General features: G+C 34.8%; 1 protein-coding gene across 4 annotated transcripts in view; it reads right to left on the reverse strand.

The window, feature by feature from the left end:
• PTPN14 (protein tyrosine phosphatase non-receptor type 14) overlaps nt 1-23,998 on the reverse strand; it is a 240,869-nt gene that overhangs the window by 150,088 nt on the left and 66,783 nt on the right. The window lies entirely within an intron of this gene.

The raw sequence follows: 23,998 nt of genomic DNA on the forward strand, positions 1-23,998 counted from the left end.
AACCTGACCCTGATGTAAAATCCAAAGTCAGGAAGTAAGCTGTAAAAATGAGCAAACAAAAAAAGAATCCTACCACAAAAAGATTATATAGTGGCAAAAACTCAGAGAAGAATGGATCCAAAACCATTGGAGCAAACAAAGCCTCAAAGACAATTTGAATACAAATTCAGCTAAAACTGTTGAAATGTTTTTAAAGAAATGAAATGAGGATGCTAGAGGAAAAAAAAATGAAAAAGAAATTAAAATATTAACAATTTGGCAGTAACTCTCTCCTCTTTTAGTTTTGTACACTGGTAGATTCTTTTTTGCCCCATCTTTTTCATACTAAGTTCTCTTCACGGACTTGTTCAAGGAATAACTTCCCTAAAAGACAAAGTATATAAAATGAGTTTTTAAAAATATATGGCCAATGGGACATTTGTTTTTCTTGACTATAAATGTTTGTAATAGGGGTTTTCTTTTACTTTTTTCCTCATGAATAGTGGGGAAAAGGGGCAGGGTTGAAGTGAGAGGAGCAAATTTTTACACACTGAAAAAATAAAAGAAAATTTGATTTAAAAAAGAATAGGGGAAAATGAACTGAAGAGGAGGGACCAAAATTTTACTGAATAGAATTTTGGCTGGTTTTCTGAGTCCTGGGTAACAATGGTTTCTGCTGTCTTCTAAAAGATTTATTTTTACCATCTTAGCAGACTTCAGAAGATTGAAGGTCTGTCCATATTAAAACAGGTTTCTCTGCCCTTTGATGTTAGTTTATTTCTTCCCAAAAAAGGGAGAAGGAGGGTTTTTCATTGGCCAAAATCCAAGACAATCAAGCTTTACAATGGGCATATTTGCATAATAAAGAAAGGAATGCAGGCAAAGTGGGTGGAAAACAAAGACCAGGTCTCTTTACCTTACCTTACCTTTATCCCAACAGAAATTCATTTGCATACTAAATTAGAGAGGACCCAGGGAATAGAATAGCTAATCCTAAATTGGAGATATCTGTAATTCTGTGATCTTATCCTAAAATACAAATGAGTCCACCTTGGCCTGGAGACACTCTGCCAAACTTGTGTCCACAAAATTGGTGGCTAAGATTATACCCAACAGCCAGATTTTCTTATAAAGGACAAGTTCTAGTCATTTCACCCCAACTCACCAGAACTGAAACCGCCTGGATGAGTCTGAAGAAATGAGGCCAGAAGTAAGGAGCAGTGCTCAGTAGAAATTACAAAATCAGAGGGACTTGCACGAGGAGACATGAGTTGACTCTTTTAGTATGCTCTCCCTTAAACTCTTTTCATGGGTGATTTCTAATCCTATTAATTTCCCCTACTTGCTGGCATATATATATATTTGTGAGAGTGTCCTAGGTGTATCAAATGAATATTTTATTATGAATTTTCTTACTATATCACTTCATTAAAAGTCCTTCTTTTTAACTAACTGTATTATTTGGCAAACTGTTGGAAGAAGTAAAGTTATCAATGCTTCCTCATGAGCTAGTTTTGAGTAAATGTGGAGCCAGAAAGCACCTTAAATCCTGAGTAGATATTCTAGAACAAAATTTCTTACTGTAGGTTCATGACTCATAACTGAATGTGTGTGTGTGGGGTGTCATAAAATTATGGTTTTTATCACTAAATATTTGACTTGTATGTCTATTTTATGTATCCATATACCCAGGATTATAAACAAATTTCTTGACAAAAGGATATCCTGAGTAGAAAAAGTTTAAGAAGCCCTATTCTAGGAGACCCACATGTAAGGATACTCCAGTTGCTACATGAACATAATCCAGTATCTCTTCACTGCTGTAGAAGGTGAAGGGACCTGAAGCAAATGAGAAATCTTGCTATGCAAGGGCCAAGTCACCAAAAAGTCTGAAAGATATAATGTGTCCACCAACCTATAGGCTGTAAATAACCCTGTTATCACTTAAACTTCAGCAAATTCAAGAATTTTAGTTCTAAAAGGGGACTTAGGAAGCCACTTATCATCAGTCATCTCATAAAGAAACTGACACCAAATTGTCAAATCAAGTCAAGAAGTATTTATCAATGTGCCAGGCAGTATAATAAGAAAAGAATATAAAAATAAAGCAAAGTGATGAAGATGATGATGAGGAGGAGGTTGCTTTCACACTCAGAGACAATACATTCTAATGGAATAAAAATTAAAAAAAAATCTGAGGAGCTACTACTGGACTTATATCCCAAAGAAATACTAAAGAAGGGAAAGGGACCTGTATGTGCCAAAATGTTTGTGGCAGCTCTTTTTGTTGTAGCTAGAAACTGGAAGATGAATGGATGTCCATCAATTGGAGAATGGTTGGGTAAATTATGGTATATGAATGTTATGGAATATTATTGCTCTGTAAGAAATGACCAGCAGGAGGAATACAGAGAGGCTTGGAGAGACATGAACTGATGCTGAGTGAAACGAGCAGAACTAGGAGATCACTATACACTTCAACAACAATGCTGTATGAAGATGTAAGATATCCACTTCGAAGATCCAACTCACTTCCAACTGATCAATGATGGACAGAAACAACTACACCCAGAGAAGGAACACTGGGAAGTGAATGTAAATTGTTAGCACTATTGTCTATCTACCCAGGTTACTTATACCTTCGGAATCTAATACTTAACGTGCAACAAGAAAATTGGATTTACACACATATATTATATCTAGCTTATACTGTAACACATGTAAAACGTATGGGATTGCCTGTCATCTAGGGGAGGGAATAGAGGGAGGGAGGAAAAATCTGGAAAAATGAATACAAGGGATGTTATTAAAAAAAATTAGTCAAGCATATATACTGTCAAAAAAAATGTATAATTATAAAATTAATTAAAAAAAAATTTGAGGAAGTGAAGAAGAGAAGGAAGCCAGAGGAAGAAAGTCTAGAGAGGAATAAAGAAGAAAGCATGGCTGGTCTGGGCACTTTCTTAAAAATGGAGATTCCAAGAGGAAGGGACTAAAGAGAAATCTTCCAGGGTGAGATAGCATCTGGGACATGGTAAAGAAAAAAAGTTCCAAAGCATAAAGAGAAAGACAAAAAAATGACCACCAAATTGAACATGGCTGAAGAGGTGATGTTCATAGTGACAAGTTCCTGACTGTCAATCTAGTGCTTTTTCTATCATCATTTAATCCTCTACCTCTGATTATGATGACAGATAATTTGTTAGAATAGGAACTAATTCTTTAATTTAAAAATATATATTATTTTATTTTCTTCCCAAAAAAAACCCTCCCCAAAAACTCATCTAATCTGAGTCTTTATGATTATTTAAAATTTACTAATCTCTCCCATTCCAAATACCTTAGTAGAAATGAAATAAAACAAATATTTATTGTTCCAGGAAACCAAGTTCTTACAGTCCACTTTGCATGAAGTCATTCTATTGAACCAACAGTTTGTTATCCTCTATTTCTGGCCTCAAATTCTTCTTCATTAAATAAAATCAGCTCCGCAAAAATTGAACTACCTTGACAGTGTATTAGCCAATACTTGTTTGGCCAGAGAAAACTTTGTGGATCTAAATATATACAGATAGGAGAGTTGGGGGAGGGAAGGAGGAAGATTCAATCAAAATGGGAGGAAATTAAGCAAAAATAATTGACGTATCAGGATTGTGATAATACATATTTCTTCTTCAATATTTTTTAGAGAACTACCTGTAAGCATTAAAATTCCCTTATCACAGTGTCTTGGATCACACAGTTTAAGAAAGACTACTTTCTATAGAGATTTTTACATGTGTGTGCATACACACACACACTTGATGATATAGTTTTTGAAAATCATTTAACAAAAGACTACATTTTGTCCTTCATTCCAAAAAATTTTATATTCCAATTCTCCCCCAAATTTTCCATTTTTGGAAAAGTGGTGGGAGAAAAAGAAACCTGGTTTCTTTCCCCCTATAAACTGTTTTATTCAAACTTTCCCATCTCTAACTTTATGTTAATGATTTCTGTCCATTATTGCAATAAAGTATGAATGGGACCCATTGGATGAAGTATTCCTCAGTATTGAGTCACATGATTCCTGTTTCCAGAACTTAGAGATACAGGAAGTTGCAGGAAGTGACATGACCTGTGGAAAGCAGCCAACATGGGTGACCATTGGTCAAGGATGGTTATATCCTTTTAGTCTATCAAATGAGAAGGCTGGAGTCTTTAGCTTTTAAACCCTGGACAAGCAGGAAGCTGGCCAGGTTCCAAGAGCACATAGTGGAGTTGGGATGGCTCCCAGGTGTGTCTGGACCTTTCCCTGCAGGGATTAAATAAATGCTTTCTCTTTGTACCTGAAGATATCTCTGATTAATTAATTGGGAAGGGGGTCTTGCACAGGACTGTCCCACACAAATATATTCTTCATGCTTTTAGAGATTTTAAAAAAGCTTTAAATTCTGCATTTGCCACTTATTTATAAAGCTTAATGTTTAGTAAAACCAACATTCCCGAGGAAGCAGGGGGAAATACCTTTTACTATAAAGGCAATCGAGTGAAGGGGAAAGCACTGTTGAGTAGGGTCTGAATGCCAGATATAACTCATTAGTTGAATTTGGGCAAATTATTCAAACTCTGAGTGTCAATTTCTTCACTTATAAAATGAGGGCATTGATCAAGATGATCTCTAAAATTCCTTCTTACACAAAATACTATTAGAGTTATACTGCCATCTTTTTATTTAGAAATAATTTATTTCTGTAAAAGCAGCTGGGCTGCATAAAGTACCTTGAAGTAAAGAATATTTGGATTTTCAAGAGAACATTGTACACAGCAACAAGAAGATGATACAATGATCAATTCTGATGAACATGGCTTTTTTTTTAACCAGTGAGGTGATTCAGGCCAATTCCAATAAACTTGTGATGAAGACAGAAAGAGTACTGTGGGAACCAAATATGAATCACAACATAGAATTTTCACCTTTTTGTTGTTATTGTGTTTGCTTTTTTTCCCCTCATTTTTTTTCTTTTTGATCTGATTTTTCTTGTGCAGCATAACTGTAGAAAAATGTACACAAGAGCATGTTTAATATATATTGGATTACTTGCTGTCTAGGGGAGGGAATGGAGGAGAGAGAAGGAGAAAATTTTTGGAATACAAGGTATTAAAGAGTGAATATTGAAAATTATCTTTGCATATATTTTGAAAATGAAAGGTTATTATTTTAAAATAACAAAATACATTTATTCCGATAGAAAAAAAAGGAACATTTCAGTTCAAATCCTACTCTCAGACAAATTGGGTGGGTGATCTTGGCAATGCTGTCTCTTCTATAGGTTCTTCCCCAACCTGTCTGACTGACTAATATTCTTTTCTAGATAAATTTTACCCACTAACTCTATTTCTCTCAAGGTTCAATCAAGGATCATCTTTTCTCCCTCTATGGTCTTTATCAGTGATTCCAGATCACTCCTTAAGAGTGGCCCAAATCTGATTAAAAGGTAATTGGGAACTACTTAACAAAATTAATTAAAATTTAATAAAACACAGATGTTAATATGGAGTTTCTAAGTCATTATCTGCCCCCAGGTATGGTTTAGTGGCCCTACAGTTTATAGACTCTTCAATTCCTACAAGCAACTCTTTAAGAATGTAAACAAATTTTGACAACCAGGATTTCTTCAAACTGATGAAATTGTAGATCCCAAATTTTTAAAAGGGGAAGTCCAAAGGGGAGAATTCATTTTGTTTTCCTTCTCACTCTTAGGCTCACAAATTCTCATCCCAGGTTGGCTGAGCCAGCCAGCAAAAAAATGGAAAAGCAAAGACCCACTGTTGACCTTTTGTACTTTTATGTGTCATGAAAGTTGGGGAGTGGCTGACCTTCCTACCCTGCCCCAACTGGCCCGGTTTGCATAGTATGCAGCCTTACAGCAGCTGCAGGAGAGTTTAAGCAATTCTCCCTCACCCTGGCTACCCTATGTGTCACTGAATCATAATTCTGGTAGCAACGTCACTAAGATTAGACTTCAAAAACATAATATGAAAACATCCAGGCAAGCAGTTCTTTTAGTAAAATATAACACGGTAATGTATTACCTTTACAGTTAGATGCTATTCTCAATTAAACAATTATTCACAGAGCACTAAATAAATGTGTTATTTTCCAAAAATAAAAACAAAAGCTAAACTTTCCTCCCATCCACCCAGGGCCATATGAAATGTTAGATAAGAGCACAATATGGGTGTAGCTTGAGGGACAGATAAGGCCCCATAAACTGAGGGAAAGTTTCCAGGTTTGGGGATTATACAAAGACTCCATGACATTATAAAAGATTTGGGGCAGAGGACTGTGGGCTAGGATGAACAAAGGACTGAAAACCCAACAGAAGGAATTACAAGATAACCTTGGCTGAAGGGCCTGAGCTAAGGTAAATAACCACCAAAAACAAAGGCTCTTCTAATTTAGTCAAAAGGCATATTTAAGATAAAATACAAAATGTTGTCTTCTACTTCTAGATTCAAATTACCATTCCCACTTAATTGCACATTACTCCTTTAAAATATTCTATATTGTGGCTGAAAAGAAATACCAGCTGGGCCCCAAATTTGCCTCCCTGTTGGGAGAGTATTTTGCTGTAGTACAGTCATTTCTGACTCTTTATGACCCCACTTGGGATTTCCTTGGAAAAGACCCTGGAATAGTCTACCATTTCCTTCTCCAGCTCATTTTACAGATGAGGAAACTGAGGTAAGTAGAGTTAAGTGACTTGCCCACAGTCACACAGCTAGTGTCTGAGGCCAGATCTGAATTCAAGAAGATGAATCTAGGCCTGACATGCCTGACATTCCATCCATAGTCCCTCCAGCTCCTTCAAGGTACATTTTCCATTCCATTTTTTTTTTTCATTTCTTTCTTAAAAAAAAAAAAAAAAAAAATATATATATATATATATATATATATATATATATATATATATATATATATATATATATATATATATATATATATATATACATATATATATATATATGTGTGTGTGTGTGTGTGTGTGTGTGTATACATATATATATATATATATATATTAAAGCTTTTCATTTACAAAACATATGTATGGGTAATTTTTCAACAATTATTCTTACAAAACTTTCTGTTTCAAATTTCCCCTTCCTTCCCCCTAGCCCATCCCCTGGATGGCAGGCAGTCTAACATATGCTAAAAATATGTTAACTCCAATAAATGTATACATATTTAAAGTTAACTTGGGGCACAAGAAAAATCGAATCAAGAAGGGAAAAAAAAACAAAAAACCTGAGAAAGAAAACAAAATGCAAGCAAATATCAACAAAAAGAATGAAAATGCTATGTTGTGGTCCACTTTTTAAAAGAAGTTTTGATCTCTTATCATTCAATGGAAATTGCCAGAGCTAAGTTATTTCCCAATCATCAATCTTGTTGACCTCTCTTCATCATCTGAGATTGTCAGAAGATCCTTTCCTGATTGATTATCTCCTCGCTAGGCTCTTCCCCTACCTGTCCAACTACTACTCAATCTTTTTTTGCCAGACCCTTATATACATTATACTCATTACTAACTCTGGGTTTCCCACAAGGTAAAGTCATAGGCCATTTTTTCTCACTCTGTCATCTATTCCAGTGCTACTGAACATACATGTAGCCCAGGCCACTCCCAAATCTGACCCTAATCTGATTAAAATATAATTAGGGGGGCAGCTAGTTAGTGTAATGGACAAGTTACTCAGGAGGACCTGAGTTCAAATCTGACCTCAGATACGTAACACTTCCTGGCTGTGTGACCCTGGGCAAGTCACTTAACCAAGTGTCTCAGCAAATAAATAAAATTGGGAACAATTTAACAAAATTAATAGATAGTATTAATAAAGGTTTTTCTAAGTCAATATGAGCCATCAGATATGAATGAGTGGCTCCCCTTTCTCCTTGAGATTGATACCATCTGGGGATGTCATCTGTTCCCATGGATTCAGTCACCATCACTATTACAGATGACTCTCAGTTCTATATACCTAGTCTCAACCCATCCAGAGCTCCAGTCTTGTATCGCCAATTACAAAGTGGCCATCTAAAACTGGACATCTAATAAACATCTAAACTCAAAATACTTTTTTCTAACTTTTGTCTTACTATTATCACCAACCTATTCATCCATAACTTCAATATAAATGTCATCCTTAGCTCCTTACTCACCCCCAAATCCAATTAGTCGCCAAATCCTGTTGTTTTTATCTTCACAACATTTATCATTTATGCTCTCCTCTCTGTTCACCCAGCCACTGGAACCAACCTACTGAAGACCCTCCTCATCCCACATAACTACAACCTTCTAGATTTTTCTGCCTCATATATCTCTTCATTCTAGTCTATCCTCCACTCAGTTATTTTTTTTTTCCTGAGGCTGGGGCTAAGTGACTTGCCCAGGGTCACACAGCTAGGAAGTGTTAAATGTCTGAGACCACATTTGAACTCGGGTCCTTCTAAATTCAAGGCTGGTGCTCTATCCACTGAGCCACCTAGCTGCCCCCTCCACTCAGTTATAAAAGTGAATTTCCTAAAGCACAGGCCTGACCTCCCCACCCTTCTCCACCGTAGGTCTGACCCCCTTCCCATTCATTAAGCTGCAGTGGCTCCCTATTACCCTCCAGGACTTTGGCTTTTAAAACCTATCATAATGAGTGAGACCAGGTGAAGTTTTCTCAAAAGTCTATGAAATGGAGTAGGTCAGATTAGGCCTAAATCACATGATCCCTATTCCCAGAGGTCTGCAGAGCAAGAAGATCAGACCTTGGGCCAGACTGCAGGAAGTCACATGATCTCTAGGCCTAGAGGCCTCTAACGGTCAGAGGCGGTCAGCTTCAGGAAGTGACCCACAGGAAGCAGACAACATTGGTGACCATCGGTCAATAATAGTTACTTGCTTTTTAATCCATCCAATGAAAAGACTTGGGGTTTTGCTATTTAACCAGCTTTACTACTTACTGCTTGCTAGGTCTAGCACATTTGGGCATCTGAGATGTCTCCTGGGTGTGTCTCAGCCTCTCCCTGCAGGGACTGAATAAATGCTTTCTCTTTGTATATGAAGATGTCTCTGATTCGTTAATTTGGGTCAGGGGGTCTTACCACACAATAAGCTGGGCCCTTTCTACTTTCCCAGTCTTCTTACACCTATTCCCTCCTAAATCCAGAGACTCTGGTCTCTTCCCATCTTCCTGAATTTTTAATGGCTGTTCCCCATATTTGTAATAATCTTCCTCCTCTTCTCTCTTCAAATATCAGCTAAAATTCCACCTTCCTACCCAGTCTGGCCCTCCTTTCACTAGTGCCTTCCTACTCTGATTTTCTTTCACTGACTATGTATGTGTTCCATATGTACCTATTTGTTTGCCTGATGTCTTCCCCATTAGAATGTCCCTTGAGGGAAGGGCCTGAGTTTGCCTTTCTTAGCACAAGGCCGTAGTTAAGACCTTAAATGTTTGTGGACTTGACCTGACTAGACATGTTTCTCTCTCCTCATAAGCTCATTCCTCTTTCAAACTTCCTCTTACAGTTCAGGGAAGCAGTAAGTGTCCCAGTCACCAGGCTCATGGAACCCCAGTATCTCTCCTTATTCTCACTCATGACACATTTCCAATCCATTGCCAAGGCTTAAGTTTCTGACTTCAATTCTCCCATATATGTCTGCTCTCCCTCATCACGCTAGCTCCCTTCTCACACTTTTTGGGTCTGACAGCCTTATTTTTTTCTTGTGCAGAACCTGCAATCTCCAATTCACTCTAACACGATTAGAGAGAAGCTTGGCTTTTAGGAAGAGAGGGATCCAAGGAGCACAGATGAAGAGAGCATGATGGTGCTCTAGATAGGAAATGGCATAGCCCAAAGCATGGAGATGGGGGAGTGCAGAATGAGATCATGGAATAATCAGACGTCTAGATAGGCTGAAATGGAGTGCATGAAAGGGAGGCAAAATTTTGAAGATCCTATAAATATCAGGCTAAGGAGTTGGTGTTTTTGCCTATCAACAATATGGAATCAACTAAAAAAAATAGCAGAAGAATAATAAAGTCAGATCCAGTTATTATTGGGAGAAAAAGGCAGAGGTGATTGAATTAGATGACCTCTAAGGACCTTCTAGCTCTGGAATTTCAATATTCTACCAATAATTCATTTTTACAGCAATTAATGAATGAACTCATTGCCAAATTTAAAAATTTTAATTTCAAAAAGCCATGCTAATGGAAAATAATGCTAATAAACATCAAAACTCTTATTTTAAGGGAGAAATTCCAGTGAATCATGATTGTAGAAAAGCAGCGAGTCTCATGTCTCCCTGGAAGTCAGGAGGCTGCCACATGATGAGCAGCAACATGAGCTGCCTCTAAACCAACAGCAGCCTGGAATGCCTGTCTCTTGAATGCTGATGAAGCAGTCTGTGGAATTCTTCTAAGTCAGGAAAGCAGCTAATTCAGAAGCAAGCCCAATTCTGGGGCACCCAGAGAAAAAAGAATAATTGAATAATTTGGAGTCAGAGGAACTGAGTTTCTTTGTATAAGCAATAAGGCTTCTCTGTATCTCAATTTCCTCATCTGTAAATTGAGGGTTTGGGGCATGAGTCAACAGAGTAATATGACAGTCAAAAATAAAAAAAAAAAAAAAAACACTGATGTAATTTTTAAGATTCTGGCCTCTTAAAAAGAGGCATGATAGCCTAAATGAAAGAAATGAGGATTCCATCTATGCTTACTCACTCAGATCACATCTGGATTACTGGACCAATTTTGGGCACATCAACCCAGGGAAGATGTTCATTAACATAGGCCCATTAAAAAAAAAAAAAAAAACTCTGGAAAGGTAAAGGCCCCAATATTATGGCATCTAATGATCAGTTAGCAGAACTGGTTTTATATTAGAAAAGATTTAAAAGAAATGAGATGCCTTTTTAATTTTTATTCTGAACATAAACATCATTTGCATTTGCAAATATATATCACAATGGAAAATGAGGATTGTACAAGAAACTACAGATTTTTCTTACAAATGGCCAAGTAAAAAAGAAAATAGACATGGTTCATTTGGAGTCATGACCTGAGTTTGAATCCTGCCCTCAGGCAGATGATTCAAGCCAGTTCCAATGATCTTATGATAAAGAAAGCCATTCTTACTGAGAGGACTATGGAAAATGAGTGTGTATCACAAAATAGTTATTTTCACTCTTTTTTTTGTTGATATTTGTTTGCATTTTATTTTTTCTCATTTTTTGTCCTTTTTGATTTGATTTTTCTTGTGCAACATAATTGTATAAATATGATATATATATATATATATATATATATTTTTTTTTTTTTTTTTTTTTTTTTTTTTTACCATTACCCCTCTAGGGGAGGGGTAGAGGAAAGGGGGAGGAATTGGAATACAAGATTTTGCAAGGGCTAATGTTGAAAAATTATCCATGAATATCTTTTGAAAACTAAAAATCTTTAATTAAAAAAATAAAAATAAAACAGATCCAAGACAGATAACAGAATAATTGGACTACCAGAAACCCATGATAAAATTAAAAACAAAAATCCAGAAAACACCTTTCAAGAAATTATTAAAGAAAACTTCCCTGATGTATTAGGACCAAAGAGCAAAATATTAGAAATTAGAAATTTAAAGACTGTACCAATCATCACCTGAAAGAGATCCCCAAATGAAAACTCACAAGAATATTATAGCCTCACAGATCAAGGAAAAAATATTGCAAGAAGCCAAAAAGAAACAACTCAAATATTGTGGAGCTACAATTATAATTACACAGGATGTGTCCATTTTCACACTAAAGAATTGAAAGGCAAAGGACTTAAGATTACAACCATTAATCACCTAACCAACAAAAGTGAACATAATCTATTCCTAAAAAGCAAGAACGTCAAAGAACAAACAATAGAAACAACATATAATTTCATTAAAGAAAATGATGACAATGAAATTTATGTAATGCAGTCAAAACGGTATTTAGGAGAAATTTATATCTCTAATTGCTTCCATCAATAAAATTGGAAATCCTGAACATCAAAGGGGAAATTAATAAATCTGAAAGTACAAAAAAAAAAAAAACCAACTCATTGAACTAATAAATAAAATTAATGGCTGATTTTATGAAAACAAGCAATAAAATAAATAATTTGTTAATTTGATTTTAATAAGCAAAGTAATAAAACCAAATTATTAGTATCAAAAATGAAAAAAATAAATTTGCCATCAAGGAAGAATAAAGTAAGATAATTATTGAAGCCATTTTTGCCCTGGAATCACAGGTCAATAAATTTGATCATCTAAGTGAAATTAATGAATATCTACAAATGTATAAGTTACTCATAATAACAGGAGAAGAAATAAAATACTTAAATAAACTAATCTTAGAATAAAGAAATTTAACAAGGCATCCATGAACTTCTTAAGAAAAAATTCCAGGACCAAATAGATTTACAAATGAATTCTACCAAACATTTATAGAACAATTAATCCTAATACTATATAAAGTATTTAGAAATATCAAAGAAAGAGTCCTATCAAATTCCTTTTATGGCACAAATATGATACTGACACCTAAACCAGGAAGAGCCAAAACAGAAAAAGAAAATTATAGACTAGTTTTCCTAATGAATATGAACACACACAAAAAAATTAAACAAAATACTAGCAAAGACATTAAAGCAATATCACAAGGATCATATACTATGATCAGCTGGGATTTAAACCAGCAATGTAAAACTTATTCAATAGTAGAAAAGCTATCAGCATAAGTGATCATATCAGTAACAAAATCAATAGAAATCATATGATTGTATTGGTCAACCTGCCATCTGGAGGAAGGAGTAGGGGGAAAAGTTGGAACAAAAGGTTTTGTAATTGCCAATGCTGAAAAATTACCCATGCATATATCTTGTAAATAAAAAGCTATAATAAAAAAAAAAGAAATCATATGATTATCTTTAAAATAAAATGAAAGCCTTTAATGAAATATAATATCCATTCCTGTTAAAAACAAGAGAGCATAGGAAAAAGTGGAATTTACCTTAAAATGATAAGCAATATTTATACAAAACCATCAGCAAGCATTATCTGTAATGGGGAGAAATTAGAAGTCTTCCCAATATAATTTGAACTCAAGTTCTCCTGATTTCAGGACTGGTGCTTTATCCACTGCACCCTACCTGCCAGATTATATAAAATTTAAAGTTTTTGCACAAACAAAATCAATGCAACCAAAATTATAAGGAAAGCAGCAAATGGGGAAAAAAATTTTTGTAACAAGTATCTCTGATAAAGGCCTCATTTCTCAAACATATAGAGAATTGAGTCAAATTTATAAAAATGCAAATGATTTCCCAATCAATAAAAGGCCAAAATATGTGAATATACAGTTTTCAGATAAAGAAATCAAAACTATAATCGCATTTAAAAATGCTCTAAATTGCTATTGATCAAAGAAATATAAATTAAGACAACTTTAAGGTACTAAATTACACCTACCAGATTGGCTAATATGACCCCCCCAAAAAAGGGGAAATATTAGATGTTAGAGGGGATGTAGGAAATCTGGGATACTAATGCACAGTTGGTGGAGCTATGAATTGATCCAACCATTTTGGAGAGCAGATTGGTACTATGCCCAAAGAACTATCATACTGTTCATATCCTTTGATCCAGCAGTAGATCTATGTTCCCAAAGACATCCAGAAAAGGGGAAAAGGACCTTTTTGTTCAAAAATATTTATTGCATTTCTTTTTGTGGTAGCTAAGAATTGGATAACATCAATTTGAAATGGCTAAATAAATTGTGGAAGATTAAAAATTAACTGGAATTATAATGAAATATTATTGTCCTGTAAGAAATGACAAGCAGGAAGATTCCAGAAAAATCCAGAAAGACTTACAGGAATTGAGACACAGTAAAATGAACAGAACCAGGAAAATGTTGTTCACAGTATAATTTGATGAAGAACTGTGAATGACTTAGCTCTTCTCAGCAATACCCATTCAAGATAATCACAAAGTACTAATGATGAAGCATACTATCTGCCTCTAGAGAAAAAATTTGAATAGATTGAATACATACTGAAATTTCTGTTGTTTCTATTTACTCTGATATTATATGATTCTAGGATAATACAGATGATATCCTCTCTAAGGACGCTTCCAATTTTAAATGATTTCTTTCTCTCAGGTCAGATCAATGAGCCGTTCTGTTCTGTCATTTTTCAATTATATTTGACTCTTCAATGATCCTATTTTCTTGGCAAAGATATTGAAGTGGTTTGCCATTTCCTTCTCCTGATCATTTTACAGATCAGGAAACTGAGGCAAAGGGAGTTAAATACTGATCCAGAATCACAAGATTAGGAAATATCTAAGGCCAGATTCCTCCCCACCTCGGCTAGGATTAAGTGACTTGCCCAGGGTCACACAGCTAGGAAGTAAGGCTAGATTTAAAGTCAAGAAAATCAGTCTTCCCCCAACTTCAGGCCCAGCACTCTATCTACTACATCACTTAGCTATCCCAATGAGCATTGAAGAGCTCAAATACTATACTAAGCACTACAGATACAAAGAAAATGGTGTCTATTCTCAAGAAATCCACAGTAGAATGAGGGAGACCGCATGCAAACAATTCTGCCCAAACAAGATATAGATTAGATAAATTGGAGATATTCTCAGAGAAAAACTACTAAGATGAAGGACTAAGAAATGCTTCTTGTAAAAGGTAGTCAGGGAAATTATAAGGCAAGGAAAAAGAATTTAGGGAACAGTCATTGAAAATGTTCAGTTGGAATTATGCCCAAAAAGTTATCAAAATGTGCATACCCTTTAACCCAGCAGTACTACTACTGGGCTTATATCCCAAGGAAATACTAAAGAAGGGAAAGGGACCTGTATGTGCCAAAATATTTGTGGCAGCCCTTTTCATAGTGGCTAGAAACTGGAAAATGAATGAATGCCCATCAATTGGAGAATGGTTGGGTAAATTATGGTATATGAATGTTATGGAATATTATTGTTCTGTAAGAAATGACCAGCAGGATGAATACAGAGAAACTTGGAGAGACTTACATCAACTGATGCTGAGTGAAATGAGCAGAACAGGAGATCACTATACACTTCAACAATGATACTGTATGAGGATGTATTCTGATGGAAGTGGATATCTTCAACAAAGAGAAGAGCTAATCCAATTCCAATTGATCACTGATGGATAGAATCAGCTACAACCAGAAAAGGAACACTGGGAAATGAATGTCAAATTGTGAGCATTTTGTTTGTTTTTCTTCCCAGATTATTTTTACCTTCCGAATACAATTCTTCCTTTGCAACAACAACAACAACAAAATTCGGTTCTGCACATATATATTGTACCTAGGATATACTATAAGATATTTAATATGTATGGGAATGCCTGCCATTTAGGGGAGGGGGTGGAGGGAAGGAGGGGAAAAATTCAGAACAGAAGGGAGTACAAGGGATAATGTTGTTTAAAAAAAAATTACCTATGCATATGTACTGTCAAAAAAATGTTACAATTATAAAATTAATTTTTAAAATATGTTAAAGTATTAAAAAAAAAAAAAGAAAGAAAGAAAATGCTCAGTTGGAAGATAGAGCATCTTGGGCTAGACATTTCCAGGAGACCATAACTTTATCATAAATAATATCAAGGGTAGTAAGTTATAGGAAGACTAGGAAGGTAGAAAAAGACCAAGTTATAAAGGACTTTACAGGCAGAAAAAGAGAATTTCATATTTAATTCTGAAGATAATAGGGGAGCTATTGGAGTTTACTGACTAGAGACAATGCCATGGTCAGACCTAAGCCTCAGGAAGATAAAGTGGACAGCAGAGGGGAGGATGGACTGCAGTGAGGAAAGACTTAAAACAGGGAGACTACCCATCATTCTTTTATTGCATTGGTCCAGGAATGAGGTGAAGAGACTATGCTGGTAGCAATGTTAGAGAAGAAAAGGGGAGAAACACACAAGAGATGCCATGAAGGCAGGAATGACAGGACTTGGGAAAAATTAGATATTGGAGGAATTAGGAGGGATGTGGAGAATCTAGGATTTCTTGGAAAGGAACCTGAAGTATTTCTCTTAAAATACTCTATAACTCGAGGAGTGTGATGGAGGAAGATGGGGGTAGCAGAGAGAGAAGAAAAGAAACAGGAAAGAAAAGCAATCCAAGACAGTTTAACTCTCCCTAAAAACAAACAATATCAATAAAATCATTCCTTTAGCCAACTTTGAATAGCTTACATTAAACTTCAGTCCATAAGAGAACACTGCAAACCCAGAAAACACAAGACATCCTATGTGTCTTTGTTTATGTGTACTTAGTCTTAAATTCTGACAGTTCAGCTCAGTTGATTATATAATTCCATGCAGTTAGTTATTGGTCTCATCCAATAAGTTCTTTCATCTCTAGCCTGTTATCTCTCAAATGTACAATCCCTGACCATAGGTATCACTGGTTGAGAGACCAGATGGATACAGGAAATCTTTCCTCATCAGAAGAAAAACAACTCCAAGGTACATGCCTTAGTGTCAATGTCTCATAAAGAGGAAAGTAAATTTTTCCTAGAATCAAGGGCCCTTATGGAAGAATAATGTATCCAGAAGTTAAACAAAACTTTCTGTTCTAGGCAGCCCCAAAACAAAGAAAGGAAAAAGACTAAAACTGGGCATCAGAACTCATTACTTTCTGCTTTAGCTTCAGCTATCCAGCTTGTATTTATTAGCAGGGATCCCTATATCTGTTTAAAAATAAAGAAAAACAAAGAAAAAAAATCAACTCCCTCAGTTTTTCCATTCTCCCTACCCAGAAATAAGGAAGCAAATAGGTTACTGACCTCCTGAAACTGACCTTCATCACAGGCAAGTCCAGGAATTATAAAACAACCCCAAGCCAAGTCCCATAGATTCACATAACTTCTATCCCAATACTATCTCACTGTCAGCATATCCAGCCTATTACTCTCCTAAACATAACCTCCATTCCACAGGCTGAATTACAGATATAAAAACAAGTCTCCGTATTTATATATGTTGCAAGCAAATCCAGAAATGAGGGGGAAATTTTGTTCTGCCTGTTCATCTTGGGTCTGTCCCAATGTTGACAAATTAAAGCATGTTACATAGATCTGCCCAGGCATATCCCAAAATGAGTGATCTGTGGGCAGTTCAGATATGCCTAAAGAGGGAGGGAAAGAAGGTGGGGTAGAGAAGAGAGGGGAAAAAAAACCACAAAGTACCAAACTGAAGTAGGTACATGTCTCAGAGGTTAAATTAACTTCACCTATATAGGAGATTTTTAATAGAGAAAGAAAGAAGGAACAGGAATTTTATAGAATAAAGCCATATGCTATTAATGATCCCTCATAAAGAATTTCAAATAAAGTTTTAGAGTGAGAATTAGCTTGAGCAATTCTTTTTTTAAAAAATTTAGGAACATGGGGATATTTCCTTAACTAGGCAGGGATGAACACAGGGTATTGCAGCTTTTAATTTATCACAGCTTACATTAACAAGACTGACAGCCATATGGAATGCAAGTCTCTTAAAGATCATGAAAGATATCAAGATATAGGAGAGGTTCCTGAGCTCCCACACCTCACATTCCTAGAATGTGAGAGTGAATACACAAAGTAAAACAGAGAAGTGAAAATATTCAATATTATGTAGCACATACTAATCTTTCAAAGTTTAAGTGATGCCTGAAGCACTGAGACAAGGACAGGATCTTACAGTCAATATTTGTCACAGCTGGGATTTGAATCCAATTCGCTGCTTATTAGCTGGATGACTCAGGGCAATTTTGTATCCACTTTTTCATGATTTGCCTCTTTAAAAGGTGCATGTAACTTCCATCAAGGGTTGTTTTTTTTTTTTTTTTTAATTAATTTTATAATTATAAAATTTTTTGACAGTATATATGCATGAGTAATTTTTTTTTTATAACATTATCCCTTCTATTAACTTTTCCAAATTTTCCCCTCACTCCCTCCCTCCACTCCCTCCCCCCGATGACAGGCAATCCCATACATTTTACAAATGTTACAATATAACCTAGATACAATACAAGTGTGTAAATCCAATTTTCTTGTTGCACGTTAAGAATTGGATTCCGAAGGTATAAGTAACAGTAGTGCTAACAGTTTACATTCAATTCCCAGTGTTCGTTCCTTCTCTGAGTGTAGTTCATCAAGGGTTCTTAATCTTTTTTGTTGCATGGACCACTTTGGCAGTCAAATCTAAGGACTCCCTGGAATAATGTTTTTAAGTGCATAAAATAAATAGGATTACAGAATAAGCCAATTATACTGAAATACAGTTTTATATATTATCCTATGTGACATATGACATATAAAAACATATCACATACCACATAGAATATATTAATTAATAATATATATTAATCCTATAATTATATATAATATATAATAAACATATATTTATTATTTTTATATAAGTATATGCACATCTCTGTGTAAATGTGTAGTACATGTTGGGGGGATATTTTGAAAGTTCACAGAATTTTCACAGAAAGTTTAAGAACCTTTGATTCAAATTAATCTGGGCAACATCACAGTTAGATGACACTGAACTTGATACATTTAAGTACTAAGGTGTTATATAAGTCTTATCTCATTTTTCATTATTTCTGTCTTATTTATATTACAACACAACAAGATGTGGCAGAAGACATTCAAAAGAGAAACAGAATTCATAAAGCATTTTGGGGGAAGTTGACAAAAACATTTGAAGAGATTTAATGGATTTTTGAAAATGGATCCAGTGATGATTAGATGTCTGCTTTTTCTCATTATAGATTTCCTAGGAATACAGCTAGAAACTAACTACAAACTGCTAAGATATAACTACTACATGATTACATTTGATCTATTCAAATCTCAAAATCAAATGGGAAAAACCTCATATTCATTTCAGCTACCGTAACTGCTACAAATAATGAAAAGGATATTGTCTCTGGGATTGCCAAGCAAAGGATTTCAAGATGGTGGTTAGGAGATAGAGTAGAGGGAGTAATGTGCTTAAAAAAGAGAAGACCTCTATTCAAATCCTGCCTACTACCTACCTGTGAGACCCTAAAAGAATCCATCAATCTCTTCTCAGTCTCAATTTACTCATCTGTAAAGTAAGGAGGTTGTACCTGATATCACCCAAGGTCACTTCCAAGTGACCAAAAGATCTATGATCTCTTCTAAATCCATGACCCTATTATATTCTTCACCACAACTTAAAGGCACAAGACAGATCTTTTCCTACAATGGGAGGGAATTGGGAGGTAATAAGATATTTGGCAAAACCAGAAAGCTGTTTTCAGAGGTAACCAAGAACAGTCTCTCCAGTTCTCTCACTTCTTTATCCTAACAGCAGCAGGATAGGAGGGAGGGCTCCCAGCTAGATAAATAAACTGAAATCCTCTTTTCCCCAGGATTTGTTGTCAGCACACCAATTTTTTTTTACCCACCTCAAAAGATCCTATACAAATTTTAATTCTGGAAATCGCTGCATGACATGGACTTTAAAAGTCCCTTGTTTCTATTCACCATAACAGATAAAGTACTAGACCTAGAGTCAGGAAATCAGGAAGATTTGAGTTCAAAATCAACCTCAGACATTTACAAGCCATATGATACTAAACAAATCATTTATTACTTCTCCCCGCCTGTTTCTTCATAAACACTAAGCAGAGTGCCTGATATATCACAAATGCTTAATAAATGATTATCAAATTTAACTTATGGGTAAAATGGGGATAATTATAGTACCTACTCCCAGAGTTATAATGAGGATAAAATGAGTTAACATTACAAATGTATATAATATTCATAAGTCATTTTGCAAACCTTAAAGCTCTATGTAAATTCTAGGAAGGTAGTACAATGAATATAGTACTCAGCCTGATGACAGAAGGATTCCTCTTCCTGAATTCAAATTTAGCCCCAGACATTTACCATCTGTGTGCTAGTCACTTAACCCTTTTGGTCTCAATATCCTCATCTGTAAAATGAGCTAGAGAAAAAAATGACAAACTACACCACAATCTTTGACAAGAAAACTCAAATGAAGTCACAAAGAAATGAACACAATTAAAAATGACTAAATAACAAATTATTATTCACTATTATTGTAGCTTTCATTTTTTCAATATTTCTTTTTTTCTCAATCTAAAAATTTTTTTCTAGATCATCTTATTTTCAACGTTCTTCCTTGAAATAAGAGCTTTTCTAGGAGTTGATAACCCAATTCAATAAATCCAATTTCAGAAAATAGCTAAGTGGTATTATAAAATTAACATGTGAAAGTGTGGCAATATTTTAAGACCATGTTGGTATTAATTGGATTATGCTGCATATTAAACACCTTGTAGTTGAACAAACCTTTCATCTTTCTTTCCAACAAATGCCTTGGGCACAAAACAGTCACTTGAATTTTCATTCATATATCTAAGTGAATATTCCATAGAAAGATGCCACATAATTTTTAGCAGAAATACTGGAAAGACTGACTTTAACCTTTAATTTAAGAAAATGTACTTGATAATTTAAGAAATTTGACAGATTACTTTGCAATATAAAGAAAGGATTCTAACTAATATTCAAAACAACAAAAGTTTTGGGACCTCATCAATGTTGGTATTTCCTTTAACTACACTGACAAAATCCAACCTAATATTGTCCATTTTGTGTGAAACTCTCATCCATTTATTCTTATAGAGTCAAAAGACAGAATCCATCCCTTGAATTCTTTTTATAATGAATGGATGTTAACTCAACCCACAGTTAGTCCATCTGTCTTTTTTCTGTCTCTTACTTCTGCTATATAATTAGTTCATCCTTTCTTTTTAAATCATATTTCTCAGAGATCCTTTGTCATATCACTTCTTCCACATATTCCTCACTTGTGTCAAATACAAATCTTTCCACTGACTTTGGGGGATGAGCCTTAACTTCGGATTCTTTGAATATTACGGTATTTTGTAACTTTAATCAACACAATATCAGTTAGTCAAGCAACAAGCACTTATCAAAGGCTTATATGTTGAGCACTTATATGCTAAATATCAGGGATAAAAAGAAAAGTACATACACACAAAATAATTCCTTCTAGGAAGCAGCCCACGTTCCAGTAACAGAAATTATATATAAATATATATACAAACAAGATGTATATAATGTAAAAGGGAAGGTAATCTGACAGGCTTCTAATTGAAATGATACTTGGGTCAAACTAAGACGATATTTGATACAAGTGAAAACCACAAAAATGTAAACTAAACTCCACATAATTGCCAAGACCATCATTGGCTTTCCTGAAGGAGAGATGAAAAAGTGCATCTCTCTCCCTTCTTTACAGGAATAGGGGGATAATTGGTATGAAGCATAAGATATATTATGAGTCAAACTGTGTTAATTTTGCTGATTATTTTTTTTCTTTTTTTGCTTTATTCAGAGAATATGACCTTTATTCAAAGTCATATTCTAAAAGGAAAATGATGCAAAAGAATGCTGATTAAAAAGGTAACGCATCATTGTTGGTGGGGTTGTGAACAGATCCAATCATTCTGGAAAGCAATTTAGAACTATACTCAAAAAGTTATCAAACTGTGCACACCCTGAGATCCAGCAGTGCTACTACCGGGCTTATATCCCAAAGAGATCTTAAAGAAGGGACCTGTATGTGCAAGAATGTTTGTGGCAGCCCTTTTTTGTAGTGGCTAGAAACTGGAAAATGAATGGATGCCCATCAATTGGAGAATGGTTGAGTAAATTATGGTATATGAAGGTTATGGAATATTATTACTCTGTAAGAAATGACCAACAGGATGAATACAGAGAGGCTTGGAGACACTTACATGAACTGACGCTGAGTGAAATGAGCAGAACCAGGAGATTGTTGTATACTTCAACAACAATACTGTATGAGGATCAATTCTGATGGACGTGGCCCTCTTCAACAATGAGAGGATCCAAATAAATAAAGTTCTTTGATCAAGTATTCATAGTCAGTTCAAACATTCCTACACTGGTCACGAATAGAAATGTATACCTTATTATATTTTTTTACAACCATTACCTCAGTCAGGAGATAGGGATCTCTAGAAGCCTGACTAATCATGAATCAAAGTTCTGAAGTCTTCTCAAACTTTTTTTCCTTTACAATTTTGTAATTCTATTAAATGCTTTCCTAGTTCTGCTCATTTCAATCTGCATCAGTTCAAATGAAGCTTCCAAGGTTTCTCTGAGATCATTTTTTACAGCAAATTAATATTCCATTATATATATATAATATATATGTATTATATATTATATATATATATATATATATATATATATATATATATTGATATAAATGGCAAGCATTACAGTTTAATTACAACCCTCTAGGACCAGGAAATATTCACCAGCACCAGGGTGAGTCTGAAATAAATACCCACCAAGAAATCTAGGATATTTCAAATGAAATTCAATAAACAATAATAGGGATTTAACTACTTTAGGAGCCCTTTCATTTGGGTAGGAATGAAGTTTTCAAACTGAAAAAGGGAGAAAAATGCTTCTTGAAAAAGCATGATGTATGTTGTTTTAATATAGTTTTCATACTACTGATAACCACCTCATGTTTCTTTAAACACACACACACACACACACACACACACACACACACACACACACACAACTAGATTGTCATTCTCAGTCCTGAGCTTTAAATGTGCTCTGTAATTTTCCATTTCAGCCTTATGCTCACTAGTTTAGAAATGTGCTTTGGTCCTTAACAAAAATATTTATGCTCTGAAGTATTTATTGCTTCTGCATAACTAGGTCCCAGTGAACAGATGAAAAAGGTATCCAAGAGGAAATCTGGAATAATAGTGTGCAGAGTGTTCTGTGGCAGAAGGTCATACCATGGAACATACTTTATAAACGTAACAGGATAGGGTTGGAATCAGACAGAGACATAGCACAGCACAGGGAGCTAAGCCGGGGTCTACAAGTCCAGAAAATCTAAAACCTAACTCTTCTACTCTCTTGCTACAGGCTTGACTAAATCATTTAAGCCTCAATGGAACAGTTTGGACATGCTACTTTTCTACATAATATAAAATTCAGAAAATTTAACAAAAAATTATTCCAAAAAGGGAGGAATGCATCTGATAAACATTTAGAAAAAAAATAATTGTGCTCAGTTTTGTCAGTTGTAAAATTAAGGGAGTGCACTTCAGTGATTTCTTTAGAATTTCTATAAATTCACGGAAATCATATTTACTCCTCTTTGTACTGAACCTACTTTCATGTTTGCATCCTCTTCATGCTCTCATTTTTTCCTGTGGACCTTTGAAATTCTCTAAATCCACCTCAAGTTCATGAGCTCTTCAACTTTGTAGTAATCTCAACTTGCTAGTTTCATAAAGTCTTGTACATATTAATGTCTCTCTTTCTGACTTTTTTAAAATTAAAACTGGACATATCTTGCAATCAAGTCAAATATGTTGGACTAAGCTAGAAAATTTTAGAAACTAGAAAACTCACAGATTGTAAAAAGAGCATCAGAATAACATGGTCAAGTATATAATGATAATCTGAAATGACCAGTTATATTACAAGATTTGCTTCAGTTGTAGCTACTTTTCAGAAATGCTTTGTTAATAGTCTAGTTAAAACAAAGTATGTTATTTTGAAAATTCATTTCAGGTCTGGAAATTTTCAGTAGTTGCTAAATATGTCAAAAATTACTGCTGAGAAATAAAGTGACACCACAAAATTGGCAAAAATTGTGCAGTAAGTTTAAAGTGATAGAAGAAAGAAATGCAGAATTATAACTGGAAAAGTATTTTTAAGTCCAACTTAAGAATCTCTTTCTTAAATCTTTTTTATAAAAGCTATATGTAAGCAGCTTTCTCCTGAAAAGCTAACTCTAACCATCTATTTTTCAAACCACCACCATTCACT

Source organism: Sminthopsis crassicaudata, chromosome 4 (assembly GCF_048593235.1).
Source record: "Sminthopsis crassicaudata isolate SCR6 chromosome 4, ASM4859323v1, whole genome shotgun sequence".
NCBI classification, from domain to species: Eukaryota; Metazoa; Chordata; class Mammalia; order Dasyuromorphia; family Dasyuridae; genus Sminthopsis; species Sminthopsis crassicaudata.